At 36.3% G+C, this 24461-nt stretch overlaps 1 long non-coding RNA gene across 1 annotated transcript in view; it reads left to right on the top strand.

Moving 5' to 3' along the window:
- Positions 1-24461, top strand: part of LOC113912301 — a 40538-nt gene that overhangs the window by 4698 nt on the left and 11379 nt on the right. The window contains exon 2 of the long non-coding RNA XR_003516800.1: positions 9595-9645. This is a non-coding gene — a long non-coding RNA (uncharacterized LOC113912301). The remainder of the gene's footprint in view (positions 1-9594; positions 9646-24461) is intronic.

The following is a 24461-nucleotide window of genomic DNA, read 5'->3' as shown; positions in this document are numbered from 1 at the left end:
ACATGAGATAAAACTCCATTGTGAAGAAACCCATTTCCAAGGAAAGCAGGCGTTTTAATGATGTTGATTTGTTGATTCTACTTCCAGGGGCCTATTACAAACTAAATGCTTATCTCACCTATTTACATTAATCATAATCCTATCCACTTACGTACCTGAGTAAAACAAACAAGCAAATATGAGCCTGTTTTTAATTCAAGTATATAAATAAAAGACACTAAATAAATTAATAAAAAGGAGAAACCAGCCTGAGTTAGTTTGAACTCCTTTGAAGGACATTGAGTTTATATGCTTTAGGAAACCAGACTTTATTAGGTTAATCAATAAACCTTTAATTCCAATTAATTAGCTTATATGTACGTATCTGCATCTCCGTGTGCATTTAAGAAAGTAGCTCCTTTTCAGTCAAGTTCTTTTCAGACTTAAATTGTGCCTAATTTAAATTGAACTTCAGGGACTCCTGGGTGGCTCAGATGGTTAAGCATCTGCCTTCGGCTCAGGTCATGATCCCAGGGTCCTGGGATCGAGTCCCGCATCGGGCTCCCTGCTCCTTGGGAGCCTGCTTCTCCCTCTGCCTCTCTCTCTGTCTCTCTGTCTCTCATGAATAAATAAATAAAATCTTAAAATAAATAAAGAAATAAATAATCTTAAAAAAAAAAATAAATTGAACTTCACTCCCAATGGTCTCAAATGTGTTGGATATGAGTTGAGTTCCACATGCTGACAGATGTGGAAATTGATCCAAGAGAAGAATGTCATTTTAAGCTCTCCCAGCATATCTACACTGTAACTTAAAAATGAATTCTCAGAATAGTAATATCTGTTAATATTTGGCCCATGGTCCTACAGTAATCCGATTTGCTTGTTTAGAAGGCAGTATGACTAATGAACTGAACAAATGATGAGAACCAGCCCTTGGAAAGTCCATATTGAAAGTAGCATGCAGCTTTGTGGATAACCATTCCTTGGGGCTCCTCTTTCGCAGACACTTACTGAACTGTGATGGGTTTAATTCAGAGCCCACCTACAGTGGAAATGGTGCTCATAAATTACTGCTGGGATTCATTTTTATTGGCTTTGAAAGTAAAATCTACAGACACTCAAGTAAAAACTCTGTAATAACAGTTATAATTAAAAAATATGGGCCAAGTTAAGTTCATCATGTATGCTATCTTGTCAAAGCAAAATAGGGACATATTGCAATGTTACCAGCCAAATTAATATTTTAGTTCAATTGATTTTACTAGTGATATATAGACATAATTCTCCAAAGTTTCCGTAAAAACAGTGTAGGAAAATGAGCCTTAGTTCAAACTCAGAACAAAGAATCATTTTCCCTGAGAAAAGTTATAAAAAGAAAGATAAAGTTGTCTACAATGAAACTAACATTCGTTCATAAAGAATCTGATATTATTAGTTCTTAGGTTGATTTTTTATTCCACAAATTTGAACTGAGTGTCTGTTGTGTTCCTGACACCATTCTAGGTCATGGGGAGAAATCAGGGGAGGTTATAGAGAATCTACAACCTGGGGGGAAAGAGATCTGTGTCTGTGGCCAGGTTCCCTACATATCAGTTCTTTAGCATTAAAGGACTTATGGCTCAGTAAGAGTTACCAACACTTAAGATATCTGGAAAATGTTTAATGGAATGTATGACACATAGTAGATGCTCCCTTAATACTGATTTATTCTACTGTTGACCTTATTTTGGTGAGTTAAGTATGAATAACACATGATCTTCATCCACAAGGAGCTCATAACCTACCTATAAGAGACTTACTCCAGTTTTTTAGCTCCTTGTGGGTCAAGATCATGTATTATGGTCCAACATAATCTAAACCTACAGGAGATGATGGTGATGATGATGGTAACAAAGAAAATACCATGCCTAACAGTGCATTAAATGCTTTATGTTATTTTAAGTATCTTTAAAATGGCAGAATTAAATTTAAATTATTAAGATTATTGTCATATATAGAAATTGAATATTATAAATGTAAAATGACTTTCCCCATATCACACAGCTAGTGAATGCAGAAGGGATTAAACTCAGCTCATGTTCATAAAAGACTAATCTTTTATTAACCTTCCAGCTTAGCCCTACAAACTCTGATGTCACGTTCTCAACATCATTTATTATCTAAAATGAAAAGAAAAATATATTTTAATGTTTGTAATATTAAAATATAGTCAGTGCAAACCCAGATTATAACTAGACATTGTCAATATTATTCACTTGTAATTTTTTTAAGAAAGACAATTTCAGGGGCATCTGAGTGGCTCAGTTGGTTAAGCTTCTGCCTTTGGCTCAGGTCAGGATCCAAGGTTCCTGGGTAGAGCCTCAGGTCTGGCTTCCTGCTCAGCAGGGGGCCTGTTTCTTTCTCTCCCTCTGGCACTCCCCCTGCCTGTGCTCTCCTGCTCCCTCTCTGTCAAATAAATAAATAAAATCTTTAAACAAAGAAAGAAATTTCATATTCAGAAATTAATATAACCTTTCTAATTTTAAATACATTTATTGCACACAACGTTGTCTTAATTGTGAGACATCTTAAAAACAACCTAAAATACACATACATCTCTACATTGGAATAACCTAGAAATTACTGAATTCAGCCAACTAGGGGCTTTCCAGCTGTTTTTATATATAAACTAATCTGACTTTCATTTCTTTCCCACTGACTTTCTTCTCTGAGGTGAATTTTTTCATGATATTATATTGTTTTTTTCCTCCTGAGGTGCCAACAATAATATATTTTTTATACTGCAAAAGCATGCATTTCAAGTGATATCTTCTTGAAATTACTTTTGTTTTATTAATTTAACAAATTTAGAGACTATCAGTAACCTAAAATATTTTAAATAATATATGTACATAATTTCTCTATATAATGCTTGTTATCAATATCATATAGCTTTTTCCTGTATAGAGATATTGCATACTGTTATAAGATTGTCTGTATAAGAACTCCCAGTGGTTTATTGCTGTGAGAAATAAGTGTGGCAAAAAATAATTGAAATACACTGATAATCCTGGGGGGAATATATATATATATATATATATATATAAATTTTTAGGGAGTTTTATAATAATAGAAATAAGAAATAAAGTGGACATGAATAGCACAGTGGATGTGGAATTGAAAGAGTGTACAAATTGAGAAACATTGTGGACTTTACTAAATTTTTAGAAATGGTTGGACATCCGTGTAAGGAAGGAGATTAAAATTATTTTTGAATTTTGAACTGACTTGGGACATTATGAAATCATTCCAACACAAAAACAAAAAGAACCTTAGAGTTCATCTAGTTCTGGGATTTGGCTGTTGACTGAGCTAAGGTTTCCAATTTGTCAAAAAAAAAAAAAGAAAGAAAGAGAGAATCAGGATATTGGAGTGAGAACCCCAAGCTGCCAAAAGTTCAGTCAAGTGTGCTTTAAGGTATTTTTTATTCATAAACAAAAATGGGACAAGGGGCACTTGGATGGCTCAGTCAGTTGAGCGTCTGACTCTTGATTTCAGCTCAGGTCATGATCTCGGGGTGGTGGGATTGAGCCCCGTGTCAGGCTCCACACTGAGTGGGGAATCTGCTTGGAATTCTCTCTTCCTCTCCCTGTGCCCCTTCCACCTCCCATCTCTCACATAAATAAATAAATCTTTAAAAAAATGAGACAATCAGGGACACCCGGGTGGCACAGTTGGTTAAGTGGCAGACTTGATTTCAGCTCAGGTCATGATCTCGGGGTTCTGGGACCCAGCCTCATGTTAGACTCTGGGCTCAGCGGGGCATCTGCTTGAGGATTTTCTCTTTCTCTCTCTTCCTCTGCCCCTCCCCTCACTCAGAGTTTCTCTCTCTCTCTCTAATAAATAAATAAATCTCTTAAAAAATGGGACCGTCAGCAGGTAGAGGTGACAATGTGTGTGTGTGTGTGGTGGGAGCTGCAGGTCATGATTTTTATTTGAATCAACAGATTGTAATCAGAAAATTTAAATCTTTTCCAGTCTACTCTGATTCAGAAGCAGTGAAAGGTATAATATTATTTGTTTCTAATCGGATTTACCATTATGTTACTTTATTTTTAGAACTTTGACATGTGAAGGTATACTGTGTAGTTTAAAGAGACTCTTTCCTTTAAATATCTGATAAATATGATGGTGATGGTTTGTCCCGTGTGTGTGTGTGTGTGTGTGTGTGTGTGTGTGTATAGAGAGAGAGAGAATTTAGAAATCTGACTTAAATTTCAGTGTTCAGCTCTCCCACTTGCTGATTAGAGTATCAATATACAACTTCTGCTGAGGACAATGTGGGCAGCATACACCGACAGAGCAGTTCCAGGCCTCAGAATGTTGTTTCTTCTATACCTCTAAAGGTGAAAAAGAGTAGGGATATGTGACTATTGATTTCAGCATTGATTGAAGGAATGAAAGGTTGGAATCTTTCCAATGTCTTAAGGCAGAGTTTTAAAAGTATAGAAGAGGGTGCCTGCGTGGCTCAGTTGTTGGGCGTCTGCCTTCGGCTCAGGTCATGATCCCGCGGTCCTGGGATCGAGCCCCGCATCGGGCTCCCCGCTCCGCGGGAGGCCTGCTCCTCCCTCTCCCACTGTGTTCCTGCTCTCGCTGTGTCTCTCTGTCAAATAAATAAATAAAATCTTTAAAAAAATATATAGAAGAAACAGAATCTCTTTTTTACTGTGGAATGCTACCCAAGATGCATTGTCAAATAAAAAAAGCAAACCACAGCAAAGTATTTGAGCATTTTTCTAAGACTAAAGGAGATAAAAGCATACAGTTCATGCACAGGCATGTGTGTACACACACACACTTGCATGTGTATAAAAACTCTGGAGTTATAAACAAACAAAAATAATAATAGATTATATGTTCGGGAACGGGAAGTGGGGTGGATAGCAAAAATTATGGGTGTGAAAGTTTTTACTGAAATCTTTTAATATTTTCAAGGGTTTGGTAAATGTGAATCTATTAGCTATTCAAGAAATAAATTTAGTTCTCTACTTAAAGTTTTTTTTAATTTTGAGATAAAATCTTCATCTGGTTAATTTTTTCTTTTTTCTTAGAAGTCTTTATACGTCCAAATTTTACAACTTGGTATTTAAGATCTTCTGTTATCTCCTGACAACTTAACTTTGTAACATAGGCTTTTCATCTTCACGCACCCTATACTCCAAGTAAACAGAACAATACAACTACTGTGGTAAAGATGCTGTCCATGCCAGCCTGCATTTCATCTCATGTATTACCTCTATAGGGATTGTTGTGTTCCTTGTTTTAATTTATTCACGTTCTATCTTTAGATATCCCTTATGGACCAGTGAGGCCTGGTATATAAGAATAGCCAGGTTAGGAATAATACCTTTGCCTGTGGTTGTGGTGTATCATACTGAGAATAAAGTATTGGAAGAAGTCATGAAAGAGGGAAATCAGGAAAGAATAAGAGATATCCTAATAATATTGGTTACTGAATTCAAACCATATTGGGTAGTGTTAAACAAATTGGGTTCCCCATAAAAGAAAGACATTTGAAAAGATTAAAGAAAGGCTGGTGAGGGCAAATGCCCTGATCACAAACATGGATTGTTCTTGGTGTCTTAATTTAGGCTGCTCAAAGACAACCTGTGAACAGCCAGAACTCTTGAGCAGCTAAAATGCAGTATACTCTCATCATGTATGAGTCCCAGGACCAATGTTAGAACTTCTATGGAAATTTCCTTGATTACTTCCTTTAAAAGTTAAGCTTTCTTAAAAAAAAAAAAAAGTTAAGCTTTCTTTTTCTGAACTCCCGTTTACCAAATAACTCCTATATATGATTTAATGTGTATTATATTTTTTGTAATATTCTTATTTATATACGTATTGTAACTCTTTCTATAAGTCATTTACATACCAGAGTTTAAAAAAAATAAATAATATATCTAAAGCATCAATGTAATACTGAGTATACAGTAGTAGCTCAAAAATACACACCCCGGAGGATCCCAAACTCCCTGCCTTCTTTGTTCCTTACAAAAGAGTCATTCAAAAAATATTTTTAAAGAACAAATCAAAGTAATGCAGTAGGTAAGATTAGGAGACTAGTATGTAATAGTAATGACAGAGCCACTTATAAACTATGACCTTGGGTGAGTCACTTTCCTCATGAGTTAATGAGTGTTGAACAAGAAGCTCTATAGGATCTTGTATACTTGTACTGTGTATTGTTTTCTATTGCTTTTTTATTAAGTAACTCAAATTTAGTGACTTGAAGCACCACCTATTTATTATCTCACAGTTCTGTGGGTCAGAAATCTAGGCATAGCGTGGCTCAACTGGGTTCCTTGCTCAGGGTCTCACGAGTTTGAAATCACCACATCAACTGAGCTGGGATCTTATATGGAGGCCCTGGAGAGGAATTTGCTTCGTGCTTTTTCAGATCGTTGGCAGAATTTCACTCCTCAGAGTTGAAGAACTGAAGTCTGTGTCCTTGAATGGCACATTGAATTTTTCTCATGCTTTTGATCTCTGACTTCCTCTTTTGCTTTCAATTACATCTGCAAAGTTCATTTGCCATGTAACATAATATAAGCCATGGGAGTAAAACCAAGGACTGAAGCTAATGAAGACCAAAATTCTACCTACCATAGATATTATGGTAGTCAAAGAATCTCTAGGGCTGTACAAAGCCAGAATGAATAGCTTCAGAAGTAATGATGGTTCACTGATTGGAAAGTTTCAAATAGACACATTTGAGAGACAAGGGATAAAACATGAGGTTTGGTGTTGTTTTGTCTTAGGAGGGGCCCTTTCCAACCCTGACAGTAAATGATTATCTTCTATAATTGTGACTTAAAATATTGGCAAATTCAATTTTCTGTTTACTGAAGTCCACTAGCAATTTTTTTTAACCATCATGTGCAGTCTAAGGATGGTACAAAAAGGTACTCTAAGGCATAGCAGGGTTGATAGGAAAGGATTTCTCAGGCTCCTTTGTCTCCTTTCCAAAGCTATGAGCCACAATAACATGTCTTCCACAGAATATTATATAAATGTGCTCTTAATTTATGCCTCCTAGTTAATTCATATATCTAAGCCTGCCTGACATAAGCTTAAATATTAATGTACATATTGCAATACAGCTAGTAAACTTGCAAAAGTATGTGAAATGTATTTAGAAATAATGCAAATTGGAAAAAGAAATTCTTCAAAAATATCTGGAATGCTTCTGAATGCAGAATGAGCATCCTCTGGGAATATTCCAATTTCACCTGCTGTCATCTCTCTCCAAATTATTTCAGAAATGCCATGCTTGGTTGAGTGCTGTATACACAGGTGTCTCTGTATCAATGGTGTTTAATGATGGCATGCATGGGGAAGAGAGAGGAGGAGTAAAATACCATTTTAGAATATGTGACTTTTAGAACTACATTAGCAAATGTAAAGCACATTATAATAAAACCTCCATCATCTGGAAAGCTATCAAACGAGGAAAAGTGTTCTAGCCACCTGAATTTCCTGGTCTGCAGATGATTACCCTGAATCACCTCCCCTCTCTCACACTTGTTGAAATACTTTGTAAAATGCATATATTTACTTTCTCAGATTAAAACGTTGGCATTAAGAATATTATTGAATTGGACTTATAGATCATATTTTTGCCAAATGTTGAGAGTAGACACTAGATGAGCTATAGGGATTGAACTGAACTGCCCTGAGCCTAACACACGCCTAGATATGGTGTGCGCAAGTGATATGCATGAGGCATCAAATATGTTTATAATTCTGACCTGTGTTGTTGCCATTCACCACCACACACTGTAATGTGGCAAATTCAATTAGTTAAGGATATTGGTGAGTAGAAGTGTATTTTGCTGTATGTATATACTAACTTGCAGAGTGGAAAATCAGTGCTGGGTCCTGTACTCTATTTTTTTTAAGCCTTCCTGGCTCTGTGGCCAGGCCAGCTGGAATTTGGTAACAGATATGCATTGTAGTTATTTGGAAATCCTTTTTATAATTCTATATGTAACCAGGGGCATCAAAGGAATAATTTCGGAAATCATAAGGTAAAGTGTCAGCCTAGCCATTAACAAGTCATGTGACTTTGAGTGCCAGTTTTTCATTGTGAAAACATTTGGATTAAATCAATAATTTCCAAATTTGAGTCATGTATATTAAATGACCCTACATCTCAGTTTGCCCAGAAAAGATATGATTTATGCCAGGCCTCACCAAGTAATTATTATTTGTGTTCCCTTTCACTTCCAGAAGTATCCCAGTGGGACAGTAAAGTATATACGTGCCATATTTATGGTCATTGTTGAGGGGGAAAAACTTATTCCTGGATCCTTGGTGTGTAAAAATAAAGCTAACTAAAATCTACATGATTATAATTCTTATATAACCTTATGAGCAAAAAGATTTACAAATGAGATAAAGACCAATCTATAAAACTCATAAATTCTAATAACCAATGTTAAAATTTTGTCATTATGTTTTTTTCTCTGAAAGTAAATCACTAATGTTAGGTATAATGCTATGAAAATGTAGTTTGGGAAGAGGTTCTACATTTAATCTTGGGGTTGTTACATTTTTAAATATATCAATAATATTTATTCTGAGAATAACTATTCTTCTAAGATTTTTCATACAGATGTTACCAATAATTTCAAAACTTTTTTGTTAGGGGAAATCAGATTTCAGGTTTTACTAAACTCTTCATTTTAAATGAAGTTTACTTGATAACTCTATGAAATTTTTCCAGTAATATTGCAACTATACTGAAATCTGTAGTAGTCCTCTAATAAAATTTGCTAACATTGGAAAGACAATACACTTAAGTATTCGTAACTTATCGCCAAGAACTGTCACATATTGACCTTCCTAAAAGACGCTGTGGTTCCGTGACCTCTGTATGCCTTCCCATCACTGTCACCACCGTGAGCTACACCACCACACGCACCAAAATTCTTTCTTCGCTCAGTGGACTCATCAGATGCTAGATGTACTGAGAGATGATTGGGCCTTCACTTGGTGGCAATAATATCTCAGGCCCAGATGCAAAAGTGGGCAATAAAGCTAAGTGGCTGTACTGGGTTACAAATATAACTGGACAAGACAGAATATGCTCAGACTATATGCTATCATGACAAATAAAAGCTCTCAATTAAAACTTTTTACAAAGACCTCAATAACCTCTCAATTTGCTTGAGCACTTCCTTGAATGCTGGACTGAGAAGGAATTCAATTGGAAATTCCAGTTATAATTGGTGAATCTAGTTGTAATTTGGCCCTTGGGAACTGAGTTACAGCACATTTCTCCCACATATTTAAGTTACCTGCTTTAAAATGTTTTGAAAATGATTTGGAGATCAGGTTACATTTTTATTTTATTTTTTTTAAGAGGGAGGGAGGGCCAGAGAGCCCTGACTTGGGGCTCAATTTCACGACCCTGAGATCACGACCCCAGCCGAAACCAAGAGTCAGATGCTCAACCAACTGCACCACCCACATGCCCCTTAAAGTTACATTTTAAAAAAATAGTTTGTAGGTTTCATCATATCCTAAAATAATGTGAATTTTTAAATTTTCTCAATTTTTTTTCAGTTAAATGAGACTTTGGGAGGATTGAACAAAAATCACAGAACAATTTTAAAGGTAATTCTATGAATTCTTGTTGACGATATATTGGGAAATCGAAGTTGTTAAGAATTATGAAAAAAAACCCACCTATAATTCAGAGGCCCTTAGTCTCCCATGTCCTTGTTTTCTATTTGTGATATTGCTTTTGACATGTCATATTGTGTGGTGTCAAACACACCATGCAGTACAAGAAAAGATACAATCAAGAAAAGACAGTTTGAAATGTCTGCAGAAAGATTTGCCAACTAAAATTTTTCCAATGAGTCTCACTCCCTTTTGTTTTTTCCCTCCTATACATTTTCCCTATTCAGCTTTTCAAAAGTAAATCAATGCTTTGAATTATAAGTAGGATTTCTGTTTCATTCCAATAAGCATTCATAAAATTCTCAGTCCCTGCCAGGTAGCTATTCTCACCTACTGGGATTTGGAATGGAACATGGTATAATCACTTCTCTTATTTATAAAATAATTATGACCACAGTGCTTTCCTCAAACTAAAACCAGAGGGCCTGTTTCTTGTAAAAAGATTGTAGGCATCCCTGAGTTGCTGAACACAACTTGGTTTTTAGATTATTTTGAATAAACCTGGAAACAAGGAGGAACATACAAGTGTTTTAAAACTAGAGATATTCTCCCCTGCATTTTGAGAAGGAAGATCCTAAAACATAATATTCCTAAGAGGCAATATAGGCTGAAAAACATACAGTCTCAGATGCTTAACCACTGTGGGAAATTAGGGGGAAAATGAATGATTTTGACCCATTATTGGCTAATAAAAATACCAACACTTTTATAATATCACATTAAATTATAAACTGCTGTCAACCTAAAACCAAGAAACCAGTTCAAGAAGCAAGGTGTTTATTTGGGAATTAAATAATTGCAATTCAGAGAACACAGATGTGGGTAGAAACCCAAATAGTGTCCCATTTACAGGAGGTGAACTTGGGGCTTTTATGGATTTTCTTGTTCTTGCTGACATGGAATGTTGGCGGTTTGCCCCAGTTTAGAGGTTTAGAAAACAGGACATGCAAGGCAGTTCCTCCAAAATGGAATGGCTGCCCTGTATCTATTTTAAAAAATGGCTCAACTTAAATCATTTTTCACACTTCATAGAACCAAAGAATCTCTGTCTTGTTCACTTACGTATCCACAGCGCCTGCACAGATCCTTGACACAGAAGGAACTTAACACCGTTTTTGAATGACCCAGAGTCAGTGAGTGGCGTAATGCTCTGTGCTGGAAATCCAGAGTCCTAACCAGATTATCTAGTTGGGAAGACACAGAGACAGTTAAATGTTCTGGATACAAATGTTCAAGCCATCTTAAATAAGCATGCTGTTAATTTTCATATTTTTAATAACTGCATACTGATTTCTTACTGAGTTTCACCCTCTTTTGTACTGCACTAAAATTCTATCATGGGGAACATTACAAGTCTTCTAGACAAAAACAAATGGGATCATATGATACATGTCTTTCTCTGATTGACTTATTTCACTAAGCATAACACCCTCCAGTTCCATCCACGTCGTATCATATGACCTCACTGATATGAGGAATTCTTAATCTCAGGAACAAACTGAGTGTTACTGGAGTGGTTGGGGGTGGGAGGGATGGGGTGGCTGGGTGATAGACATTGGGGAGGGTATGTGCTACGGTGAGCGCTGTGAATTGTGCAAGACTGTTGAATCACAGATCTGTACTTCTGAAACAAATAACGCAACATATTTTAAGAAAAAAGAAAAAGAAGAAGATAGCAGGAGAGGAAGAATGAAGGGGAGTAAGTCAGAGGGGGAGACGAACCAGGAGAGATGATGGACTCTGAAAAACAAACTGAGGTTTCTAGAGGGGAGGAGGGTAGGGGGATGGGTTAGCCTGGTGATGGGTATTAAAGAGGGCACATTCTGCGTGGAGCACTGGGTGTTATGCACAAACAATGAATCATGGAACACTACACCAAAACAAATGATGTAATATATGGTGATTAACATAACAATAAAAAATTAAAAAAAAAACAAATGGGAAATGATACCCAGGCACTTTAAATTTTTTGATGAGTCACTTAAAAAATAAGTATTAGAGAGGAGACTACCATTGACTCCCAGTACATGATGCCGTGTGTGGCCAGGGCAGTCCCAAGCTGTCGATTCTTGCAGATCATCCAAATTATGACTTGTTTGAGCTGCAAACTGATTGAGGAAAGGGATTTTCCGGGACTAGTCCTCTATATGGATGTCCGAATGACCCAGTGCCATTTACTGATAAAACTGTCCTTTCTTCACTGCTCCGAAGTAATATCTTTTTTGTAATTCTTATTTTCATATCTGCATGGAACCATTTTGTACTAATGGTGATACTGGTGTATTGATGTCTCATTACCACATTATTTTTATTACCATTTTATTTTAATCCTTGTTGATAGCATACCAAAGTCTTCCAGTGTTGTTCTTCTTCAACACTAATTAAGTTTTCTTGATCTTTTGTGTTTTCTTATGGATTTTAGAGTCAGCCTGTCAATATCTACAACAAATTTCTGCAGGGATTATGATTAAAATGGCAGTGAATTTAAAGATCTATTTAGTAAGATTGACAATTTTGTAATATCGAGTGTTTTATACGTAATTTGAATTTAGTTCAGGATTTTATATTTCCCTAGTGAAAGCTTTCCACATCTTTCATTGGATTTATTCCAATGAATTGTTTTTATTTCACATTTATTTTTAACATTTTAAAAAGGCATCCACTTACTAATTTCATTTTTAATTATTTATTATTTGTGTATGGGAAAAGTCTATTATTCATACTGGCCTTATATCAGATAATAAAAATTTCCCCAAGCATCCCTTAAGTTGCACTTCAAAAGTTGGGTATATATTTCCAGTATCATTTTTTAAATTGTATCTTATTTCAAGTGTGGTTTCTTCTTTGACCCGTGGGTTATTTAATTCTCTTTTGCTTAATACCCAAGCTGTTTTTGGTTTTATATTTCTAGTTTAATTCTCTTGTGTTCAGATAATATCTTCTGAATTATTTCAGTCTTTTATTTTTTTAAAGATTTTATTTATTTATTTGACAGAGGGAACGCAAGCAGGGGGAGTGGCAGAGGGAGAGGGAGAAGCAGACTCCCTGCTGAGCAGGGAGACCAATGTGGGACTTGATCCTAGGACCCTGGGATCATGACCTGAGCTGCAGGCAGATGCTTAACAACTGAGCCACACAGGTGCCCTATTTCAGTCTTTTAAAATAGAAGACCAACTTCGCTAAAGTTAATTTTAGTAATTTTTCCATGTAAATTTTAAAGAAATACATATATTGAAAATATTAGATCAATTAGTTCACATCTATGTAACATGTTTTTCGGGTCTTCAATATCTTTGCATTCCCACCAGCTGTGTATATCTCCAGCTCCTTGACAACACTTACTATTTTCTATCTTTTGATTATAGCCCTTCCACTAAGTGTGGAATGGTATCTCACTGTGGTTTTGATTTGAATTTCTCTGGTGATTAACAATGTTGAGCATCTTTTCTTGTGCTTGTTAGCCATTTGTATATGTTCTTTGGACAAATATATTTTCAAACCCATTGACCTTTTCAATTGGGCTCTCTTTTTGTTGAATTGTGGAGTCCTTTATGTATTCTAGATATGAATCTTTTATCAGATATATGATTTACAAATACTGTTTCCCATTCTGTGCGTTCTCTTTTCATTGACAGTGTTTTGGAAGCACAAAAGTTTTTAATTTTGATGAAGCCCAATTTATCTTTTGGTTATTGTTGTTGGTTGTAGTTTTGATGTTATGTCTAAGAATGCCTTGCCAAATCCAGGGTCATGAAGATTTATTCCTATGTTTTCTTCTAGGAGTTAAATCATTGTTACATTTATGTTTCTGATCTATTTTGAGTTAATTTTTGTATATGGAATTCAACTATATTCTTCCGCATGTGGATATTAAGTTGTTTTAGCTCCATTTGTTGAAAAGAATAGTCTTTCCCTGAATTGAATTGTTTTGGGACCCTTGTCAAAAAACAATTGACCATGAATCTGATGGTTTATTTTTGGATTCTTTATATTCCATTGGTCTATATGTTTGTGCTTATACCACACTGTCTTGATTGCTGTCCTTGTAGGAATTTGTTTTTTGAATATATTTGGATAAGGGACAGTTTGCCATAATTTATATCAGGGATTTAATTAATTCAATATTGAATGTACGCTTTTGAGGAATGCTGCTTTACATTTAACCCAAGGACATAGGCCTTAGAGTCACCCTATGAAACTTTGGGTGTTTAAGTTGGCTACTCCATTTTGTGGAGTCTGAACTCCATCCCTCCTTCATCCTGTCAGACTGCCCCAGAGTTCTGTCCAGCTCCTGAGACACTGCTCTTGAATTTGAAAATGCTATGAGGAAAAATGGAGCACCAAGTGTCAGGCTTACCTATCTGTATTTCCATAATGTCAAAGAAGTTAGCGCTTCAGATCTTGGAGGCATGGTAGCTTTCTAAATCCTTCAAAAAGTTTTTTTCTCCCCAAAAATATTTTATCCAGTTCTTCCAGTTCTCCCCAGTGGGGGCATCAGTCAGATATGACCTTCTGCCAAAGCCAGAAGCAAAAGTCAGAATCACCTTTAATGCATTAATAAGAATAGAACAATCTTGCTTGAGAACAATTAACAGATTCAATCTTTGAAAGATATTAGGTAAGTAATTTTGAGGCCTATCATAGAACTATTCTCAAAATTTAAAAGGAAAAAAAAATTGGATTACGTAGGGGGGTCTTCCCTGAGAATGTGGGAACTGAGTTGATCCTAGAAGAAAAATAAAACTCTCAATAGGCAAAGAACTCTGTGGAACAAATTATTCCATAATAGCTTTTTTTTAAAAGATTTTATTTATTTATTTGACAGAGAGAGAGACACAGTGAGAGAGGGAACACAAGCAGGGGGAGTGGGAGAGGGAGAAGCAGGCTTCCCGCTGAGCAGGGAGCCCGATGCGGGGCTCGATCCCAGGACCCTGGGATCATGACCCGAGCTGAAGGCAGACGCTTAACGACTGAGCCACCCAGGCGCCCCTCCATAACAGCTTTTTGATAAACAGCGTAATGAAATAAAATGTCAAACTACAGAGGGGACCTTGGGAAAAAAAGTATACCTAGCAAAAAAAAAAAAAAATCTGATTCATATTATAAATCCTGCAATTATTCTGCTATTGCAATTATATCAAATACTTTATATCAATTATATCTGATGAATTCTGTTATCAGAATTAATGATGGGACCTACAAAAATAAAATGTATCAACTGGGGGAAAATAAAATTCACTAACACAAAATAAGAAGAATAATAATACTAACCTTTCAATCAGTAACTAATGCTAAGTCAATTAATGCAAATAAAGGTCCCTCAGATGCTTTGATGGAAACATCTTTGAACTATCAACCTATTATTATTATGTATTAAAAGAGAGCTTATTTAAGTCGTTGTGCTCTCATCTGGAGGTGGCATATATTGTAATATAAACGGGGGTTTAGTGATTTGTAATACACAGTTTTCTTTTCTATAAAACAACTGCAGTGTTCTTTGGATGAATTCCTGGCAAACCACAGAGCGCTGTTCTTTTCTTTCTATGCCCTTGTCAGAGCATTTGAATCACTCTATATTCTATTGAGTTGCCAAGTGCTCTTCACCAGCCTGCCTGAAGCCAGTGTAGCCCATATTACAAAGCAAAGCCAACCTTTCCTCCAGCATTTCAGGAAGAAATTTCTCTCTCTTTTTGAATGGTTGCAAAGAAGGAGTAAAGAGGAGAGGAGAAAGATGAAGAAAAGCCTTGCTTAAAATTGTACAGACCTGTTAAGGTCACAGTGGCAGAAGCAATGGCTTTTCTAATTGACAATTGTACTATCAAACTTAATGGTGAGGTTATATGCCTCAGGTCTCAGTTCACAGCAGCCTACTTTCAGAATTAGCTTATAGTTCTTTGCCAGGTAAAGGCCAAATTGGCATTATTAACAAATTCTCCCAAAAAGATGTACTAGATCGAAAAACCTGTAAGCCCAACTCAATTGTTGAAAGTCTGATCATCTTCCAAGTCAGATTCATATCTCCTCTTCTTTAAATGTTCCCCGATGTCCTCTCTCCCTCCCTGGCTAGAATTCATTACTTCTTCCTTGGTGCCCTCATGCAATTGTATCTTCCACTTAAAATGCAGCATGTACTTAGAACTTTGCATGAGGTGTCTCCTTTAATGTTCATGACACTGTGATGAAGCAGGTGTTGCTTTCCCTATTTTCCAGATGAGGTAACAGAGACTCAGAGAAGGCTAGTGACTCCCCTGTTGTCCTTTGTGAACTTTCTTCTGACTGACTCAAAACCAGAGGCTCAGTCTACTCTACCATTCTTCTCCTTGGCTTTTGTTATTTCATCAAAGATTTATGTACAATACCCTTTGAAATGATCTAAAGGCCTTCAGCTTTACCACCCACAACCTTTCAGAATACCCATACCAGATAAAAGTTGTGTGGATGATTTTTTTAAGCTTATCAAAATCTGGCATCAGTTGCTCTTAACAAGCCACAAGAAAGTACACACATTTGTCCACCTGATTTTGGGAGCCTGCATGCTTTAGTCCTAAGATTGCCTGTTAGCTTTCTTGATCAATGAGCGCTTATCCTGTCTGATCCTGACTTCTTGTGTCCCTAAAACACTTTGTGTGTTCCTGCCTCCCTGGTTTTGTAAAATTATATTATTATATGATATATATATACACACAATACATATGTGGTACATTATATCTATATATAATGTGTACATATTTATAAACATACATATATATATAGAGAGAGAGTCACATGTAAATCAGTAACATATAGTACCTAAGAACTGTGCATTTCGGGTATTGCAAATTATACTTCAGTAAAAAAAAAAATAACCTAAAAACTAAAAACAGCAAAAATCCCACTGTGGTTTATACTTCTGTGTCCCCTGCATAGTGGTGTGACTGCTTTTCCAAACTGTAGGTGTAGAGGTAGAAATGGATAAAATACCTCCATAGTTATTTCAGTGCATTCCTTGGATATTATCTCTTAAAATATAAAACTAGCACCAAAGCCTCAACTCCTCCATCCTCTAGAATACACAAAGCACAGATAATAGAATTCAGACTCCATTAAAATAAGGGCCCAATTGCGTGAACCCCAATAAACTGAGGATCTTGCCACGAGGAAGAAGGGCTGCTGAGCACTTTCCCAGTCTGTGATGCTGCCTCCTGATCAGCTTAACCTTTCCATCCCTTGTGTTCTAACTCGTGAAGAAGAAGATAACCCTAAAATCGTGGCAAAGTTTTTTTGAAGCCATGGGATAGAGTCAGTAGAAAAGTGAAAATCATATCTGGTAGTAACAGATTTGGAAATCATGTGGTATTTAAATAAGATGTAATAGTAAATTGTTCTAATAATAATGTTCTAACACGTAGATTTCTGAATGCCAGATATGTTGATAGTCTTTTCTTATCTCCCTTTATGTTACATTATTTCGTTGTGAAGTGGTTTTATTATTCTTCATACATTAAGTTTAAACCAGTAACCATATTTCAAGCCTTATCGTTGTGAAGCAGCAATCTTCAGTACATTTCAGATGGTATTAAGACACCAGACTGAAGTTCCCCTGATTTCAGTTATGCAAAATTTCCTGAGAGAGCCTGTCTTATTGCTGTTCAAAAGTAAAATTGGGATATAAAGTATGAATTCTGATTAGTCTTCCCTGCAGTCAGCCCCTTTATGGTGAGGAGTGTGACATTGCGGACATAGCTGCTCAGAATACCTCATTGTTCCCTATTACAAACCCACTGACACCAATACCCTTGCTTGAATTTGCCAAAAGAATTAAGAATAAAAATATAGAGAGCTTTGTTTAATTCACAGGGTATTCTAACACCAAAAATATAATGCTATTAGATTTCTGCTTTTTATAGGAGAATGGCATGTGACAGAGTAAAGAAATTTCCTCTTCTATGACCTAATAATAATGTCAGATAAAAACAAATCTTGACTTAGGTAAGGAGAAACTTCATTTTTAAAAGGCTATTACAATAATGTCCCCACCACAGGATTTGCAAATGTCTCAGAATCAAGCAGAAAAAGACTTTTCTCTGCAGGGTAGGGCAAGCAGGGCTAGTGGGAACTTTTGAGGGAAAAATGGATGAGAGAGTGGAGGTGATAGTGTGATCACGGTGGTCTGATGGGAAATATTTTTAGCTCTGGTCAGTTGATCCTCTAAATGAGCTATTAAGAGGGGATGTTCTGTGCTTTGGGGTTGCTTAGACTCAGAGGCAAGCCAGAGTTCAGGGACCTATGGGGAAAGCGAGAAGTCCGCCTGAAGTTTGGCCAAGTTAAATCAGTGGGTAAGTGATGGGCAATTGTGAAGAGCTGGTCAATGTTTTGCTAGAAATCCTATTTTTAAATCAAAATGAAACCAAATCAACAAACATATTTGAATGCCTACCATCTATGGGACACCATGTTCTGTGGAGAATGATAAACTCTGAGGTAATCTTATTGGCCATGACTTTCTCTTCCTCCTTGGAATTGACCATGGGGAATTTTGTGTCCTACTACCCCTTGATCACACTTGTTCCCTGATGCTTGAAATGCTTTAGTGAATGAGGGATGACAAAGCAATAGAAGTAAAACAAAGTTATGATTTGTGAGTTCACAGAAGTGCCCAAAGACAGTAGTAGGCAAATTGTGCCAGTGAGTGCATTTTTCTAGGCTGAACTTACAAATAATTTATGCCAGTTAAATGTCATGGTATGTGTTTGTGTGTGTGTGTGTGTGTGTGTGAGAGAGAGAGAGAGAGAGAGAGAGAGAGATGTTGAGATGGCACCAAAAGAGACAAAGAGGCAAGATACAAAGTTTCTGGCAGGGCAAGTGGTCTATGGTTGGAATTAGTGTCTTTTCTTTAGAACATAAACTGAGGACTCCCTAAGTAGAATGAACCATATGTATTACCAAAGAGATGATGGGAAGGAGCATCAGGCAAGAAGCTAGATATTCATTTTCTTCCTGGAATTGCCAGTAATAATTAGGATGATGTTGTGCAAGTCACTTACACTCTTTGAACCTCACTGCTAATATCTACAGAATGAAGGTATTTGATAAACTTTAGGGTTGTTGCCCCCCAGGCTTAACAAACTGTGATCATCATTAATGATTATACAGTTGCATGAGAAATTGTACTTACATTCGTAGTGGTATGAGAAAAGTTAACGAGCAACATTGATTTGCTTAGAGACAACAGAACAGATGTCAAATAGTACCTGTGATTAGTTATAAAATAAATGCTACAGATATTCATGTATTAGCAATTCATAGAAGAGTGAGAACACTTTCAAAATACATCATAAAAAATGAAAAGAGGTATTAGAATTTTCGATTTAGTAGTTCTTTTATTTTTGTTTTATTTTATTTTATTATTTTTTTGAAACACATTAGGCAATCTTATAAGCTGTGTGTTTGGAAGCCAGTATTTCAGAAAAAAAATGCACAAGGCTTATGATTTCTCTGTTTTGAGAACCACTTGTGAAAATATTTTCTTAAGCTAATCCATGTTTATTTATGACAATTGGGTCTGAAATGTGTAGATCCCCCTATATGCCTGTATGGCTGAAGTTTTAATCAACATGTATAATATTTATATTTACTAGCAGGGTGATATAATGTCTAACCATAAAATACCGCTTATAGGTAATAATAACATCAACTTTCAAAATCTAAGAAAATGAAAAATGAATCTTGATAGCTTTTTGATGTTATCAACCTAGAGAAAAATAGGGGTTAATAATTAATTGTTTAGCCTCATATTGGGCTGAATTTTTAGCAGTTTTAATAGAATCTCTTCAAATATATCAGATGAAAAAATAAATTTCTAACAACACACATGTAAGCTATAAATACAATTCACTTAAATGTACTGACGTCTAATACAAGCAGTCCCCTTAAAGAGGCCTTAAACATGACATATTCAAAATAGGATGTGGTTATTATAGCTGAAATAAGAATGAGCTTATGAGTAGCCATAGAAGGTGGGAGAATATTAATCTATGTTTGAAGAGACTATCTGACATTTGGGCAGTAGTAGTTTGGTGCACGAGAAGATCAGCATTACATGATTTGCTATGGGCCAGAAAACAAGATTAATCTGTACCCATCTATCAGGAAGACTGATGGCCCCCTTTTGCTGGTTAATGCAGGGTCCTTTTTCAAGTATCGGATGTCTTTGTGATGTGAATTTTATGGCTCAACAATTTTCCAAGGTTACTCTCTTTATGGTGGAGAGTAATTTGCCAATTCAACCACAGTTGCTTGGAATAACATTCATTCTGATCTTCAACTCTAAGTTTATATTTATTGTGATATATGATGAATTGCCTGTCACTGCTCAGTAAGGCCCAGAAAGTTTACTGTGATCACTCAAAAGCAGTCAAAACTCACCACAAATTGTTCTTTGGATATAAAACATAAATGAGCTTACTTTCACATTCATTGTTAACTAATTCTCACCCTTACCTGTTGATGCTGCATGATTTCCAAGATCTTTGTTCTGTTCTTTGTTACAGTTCCTGCAAATAGGGCCAGTACTTTTCAAAACTTTTGGAAATTTATGTCAAAATTCAATGAATTTAAATTATGCTTTATAAAATACACAGGTAGAGAAACATATAGATAACATAGAGCTAACATCATTTGAGAGCTTCCTGTATAATGCGCACTGTGTAACAGAGTATTTCATTTAAATCACAAAACTTCAGGGCACCTTGGGTGGCTCAGTCAGTTAAGCATTGGGACTCTTGATTTCAGCTCAGGTCATGATCTCAGGGTCATGGGATGGAGCCCTGCCATAGCATCGGACTCCCGTCTCAATAGGGAGTCGGCTTGTCGCTCTCCCTCTATACCCTGCTCTCTCTCTCAAATAGATAAACAAAATCTTTAAAAAAATAATAAAACTCATTACTGTGAATATTCTATGAGTGGCATAATCCTGGCCAATCCAGAAATATGGAAGACCATCCAGAGAAGTTTCTGAACTCAACAATTTTTTACAAAATGCTGCTGAGTATCCAGCACCATCAAAGTGTGGGTGGGTATCAAGTGACGATTGAAGAAAATTTCAATGTAAGAAATTTTAAAAGGAAGAATCCTTAGTAAAAAAAAAAAAAAAGAGGAAGAAGGTATTAAGGAAGGTTATCACTAAATAATCAATCTCTAATCTTCATCACCTCTAATTTTCCTATTTCCATGGTTGTATAGTCATTGTAATCATATTTTACTGTCTCTTCTGGTGAGAGATTGATTTATGTTTTTCACATTGAAAATGATAACCTAGGGTGCCTGGGTGGCTCAGTTGGTTAAGCGACTGCCTTCGGCTCAGGTCATGATCCTGGAGTCCTGGGATCGAGTCCCGCATCGGGCTCCCTGCTTGGCAGGGAGTCTGCTTCTCCCTCTGACCCTCTTCCCTCTCGTGCTGCTCTCTATCTCTCTCATTCTCTCTCTCCCAAATAAATAAATAAATCTTTAAAAAAAAAAAAGAAAATGATAACCTAGTTAATCATGTATAATAGTGATTTGACTGTTTATAAATAGTAAATATATAAAAGACTGGAAAAAGAAAGGCCATGTAGATTAGATGAATGAGAAATTAGCCAATGGGCGAAGACAATATATACACAGAGCTGAAACACAGTAGCCTATGATTATTGTTGTCAGTAATTAAAACGAAGACCAGGTGAATTAATGTTAGGCCAAGATCAGACCCAGAAATTTGTAGATCAAATCAAGTTTTCTGTATTTTCATCATAATGACCTTGACTGCTGGACAAAAAGTACAGTGTGGGCACAGAGTTGAGGTGTTGTCACATCGAAGATAAAAGAGATTATTTTAGTAAAGATAGGAAGGAGCAGCTTTAGGGGATTTTGTGGGGGGAGAAGGGGCTGGTAAGTATATCTGACTGTGAGGTTTCAGGAGGTCTGAAATGGCTATGTAAGGTCCCATGAGATTGTTTCTAAAGCTGAACTGAATACTGGAAGAAGGGCTCGTTTGGAAGTTGTGTTCACTCTGTTACTCCAGATACCTAAAGAGATGTCAGTGATTGTCTGGACAGAGTCTCAGAGATTAAAATTCTCTCTGGATTTTAAAATCCTCTGTGGAAGGAATTTTTAGATGTTTTAGCTACTGTTTATCTCTAGAACTCTAGTAACTAATTTAGAACTTCCCGAGTGAATTTGTAAGGAGTTCAAGAAAATTTCCAGGGAAAGAAAAGTAGTGAAAATATTTCTCAATAAAACAACCGTTAATAAGTCCTAGATCCAAATGAACCTGACTATCAAGCCCTAAATTTGGTTACTCTATTGCAGGGGAAATTAGATGGTCCATATACTTCTCAAAACTCAAACTACAAATGATTTAGATTTCTTGACTGGTTTAGACAAAAGGAATCTAATGTTTTGGACATCTTAGAATATTTTATGCCTTTCTCCTCTAGTGGTCGTAATTCTTACAGATCGCTTATTGCTAATGTTATAAGCCAGAGGCAAAATTGAAATAGTAAAAAGTAATTTGTGAAAGTCAGGCCTGTTTCACAAGGGCCCTGGGTTAATGTGAACCATTAAGCACGGGCATGTGAAATATTCACTTGCATTTTTTTCTATGTTTTATGGGTTTTTTTTAACTTTATCATCTTAATTTAGCTTAAAATCCTTTTGTACACGGTATAAGATACGATCATTTATTTCCCTAAATAATGTGTTATGTAATAAGTATTATGATGCTTTGCTTTTTGTGTATGTATTTTATAATTTCATATGTATTCATAATTTTATATACATACATAACACGTATGCTTGGTATAGGATTACATGTTTTTTTATTAATCTATCAATTCTTACAAAAGTACCACATCGTTATTTGAATATTGAGTAAAAATGCCACTGTTGATTAATTTTTATTTTTTCAAAATATTTTACCTGTCCATTGTTTTGGACTAATGCATTTTCTTTATTTTATCTAAAGCAAATGGTTACTGAGAATCTAACGAGTTGCTAGGTAGGTGCAATAAAACAAGACCTAAGTGGTCTCATTTCTCAGGAAGCTCACAGTGTAGTACAAGTGTATGTCCCTGGCTAAAGCTTCTGTCCAAATTCTCCTTTGTGTTTCTCCTGAGATGCGCTAAGCCAGACTTTGAAGAAGACTCATAAATATTATTTTATCTTCCTCCCTTCATGTCTTAATCAGAGTGAGAATTTATCAGCCTGCTTCATTCTTGTCCACTCATCGGGAACTTGCAGCTCCTGAGTTGAGGCACTTGCAAAAATAAGTTGAATCTCTGCAGCCCCAGATCCCTGAGGGCAGGAATTCAGGCTTCCTTATTCATATAGTCTCCCCAGCTCATGACACTCTCCCTGGCACAGAGCAGACTGTAAGTATTTGTTTAACATAGCAGACTTGCTGCTGCTATCTTGACATCTCTTACAAATATATAACATTTGCTGCCCGATCGATACTCTTTTAAGCTTCCTCAATTCAGAACCCATTTATTCATTCACTCCTTCACTTGCCAACAAGTAGTTTGGTTCTTCCAACCCACAGGTGTTTTCACACCTCCCCCGAACATTCTATTCCTTAATTGAGATGCAGGGAAAGTCGGTCTTATTCTACAATGGCTTCACACTGAGTGTGCTCTCCTTGTAGACATGTAGTCCTTGGCAGACCTTTCACCCCTCTCTTGAGGAGTTTTGCATGAGAATAAGAGGAAGAGGGTGAATGCAGATATTGATGTCTATCAACAAATAGGTAAATCTATTTTGGATTTCTGTCCATCTAAGAATCCTTTGCCAGCTCTTTCTGTGAATATCATAAAATGGGAATGGATGAGGGTAGCATCAAGCTGTGGTTGTCCCCAAATAACTCAGCTCCTGTCCTGCAGAGGACTCCTTTCCCTCTTCATTGTGCCCCCTTCCTGACCCTGCCTCCTAAGTGTAAGTATTTTCCAACTTTTCTCCCTTCATCAGCTTCTGTGTCCATGAAATCACCAAATCCTGTTTTCCTTTAACACATCACTGGACCTGGCACCTGTTTCTCCCCTGCCCCGATGCTCCTGCAGATCTGTTACCCCACCCTCCCCTCCCTGGCCAAGTGGTCTTCCTGCTCTCCTGTCTCCTCTCCTTAATCTAAACATTCCTACCCAGGTGCTCTTCTAAATCATTGCTCTGATCTTGCTCCTGATTAAAAATCACAAGACAAAAGGCTGTTTCTCCTGACAAACAAATTCTCTTATTATAATATGAGATCAATAACTCATCAGAAATCTAGGTTTCCAGGATGCCTTGAACTAAAATTTATGCCCAATTTCAACAATTGTCCCTGGCTGGGATTTTCATTTGGAATTACCACACCCATTTCAGTTTTGGCTCTCCTCTTTTGTCCTTTTGCAAGAACGTGCAATTAAATACCAGACAGATTTTAAAAATAATAATAAAAATAGCTGTAATTAAAAATTATAAGCATCTCTGTTCCCTTCAGAAAACTACATTAAGTATAAAATAGAATTTACCTTTAAGATAAATTATTGCCTTTTTATTCTCAGAAAAAGTCTTAACAGAGCCAAGTCTCTATGGTCTTTTATTCTGTTTGGGAATAGGAGGCTACATCTGTATAGATTTATACTTTCTTTATATTATAAAGTATCTACTGCCCACACTGAGTTATGTGTTTTAGTGAACATTCTCTGTTGGCTGTTCCAGACCCAGGCTTCAGCCTTCTGTTAGTGCTGACCTTTATA

The sequence above is a fragment of the Zalophus californianus genome, chromosome 14, assembly GCF_009762305.2.
Source record: "Zalophus californianus isolate mZalCal1 chromosome 14, mZalCal1.pri.v2, whole genome shotgun sequence".
NCBI lineage: Eukaryota > Metazoa > Chordata > Mammalia > Carnivora > Otariidae > Zalophus > Zalophus californianus.
This window is presented reverse-complemented; position numbering and strand designations above follow the sequence as displayed.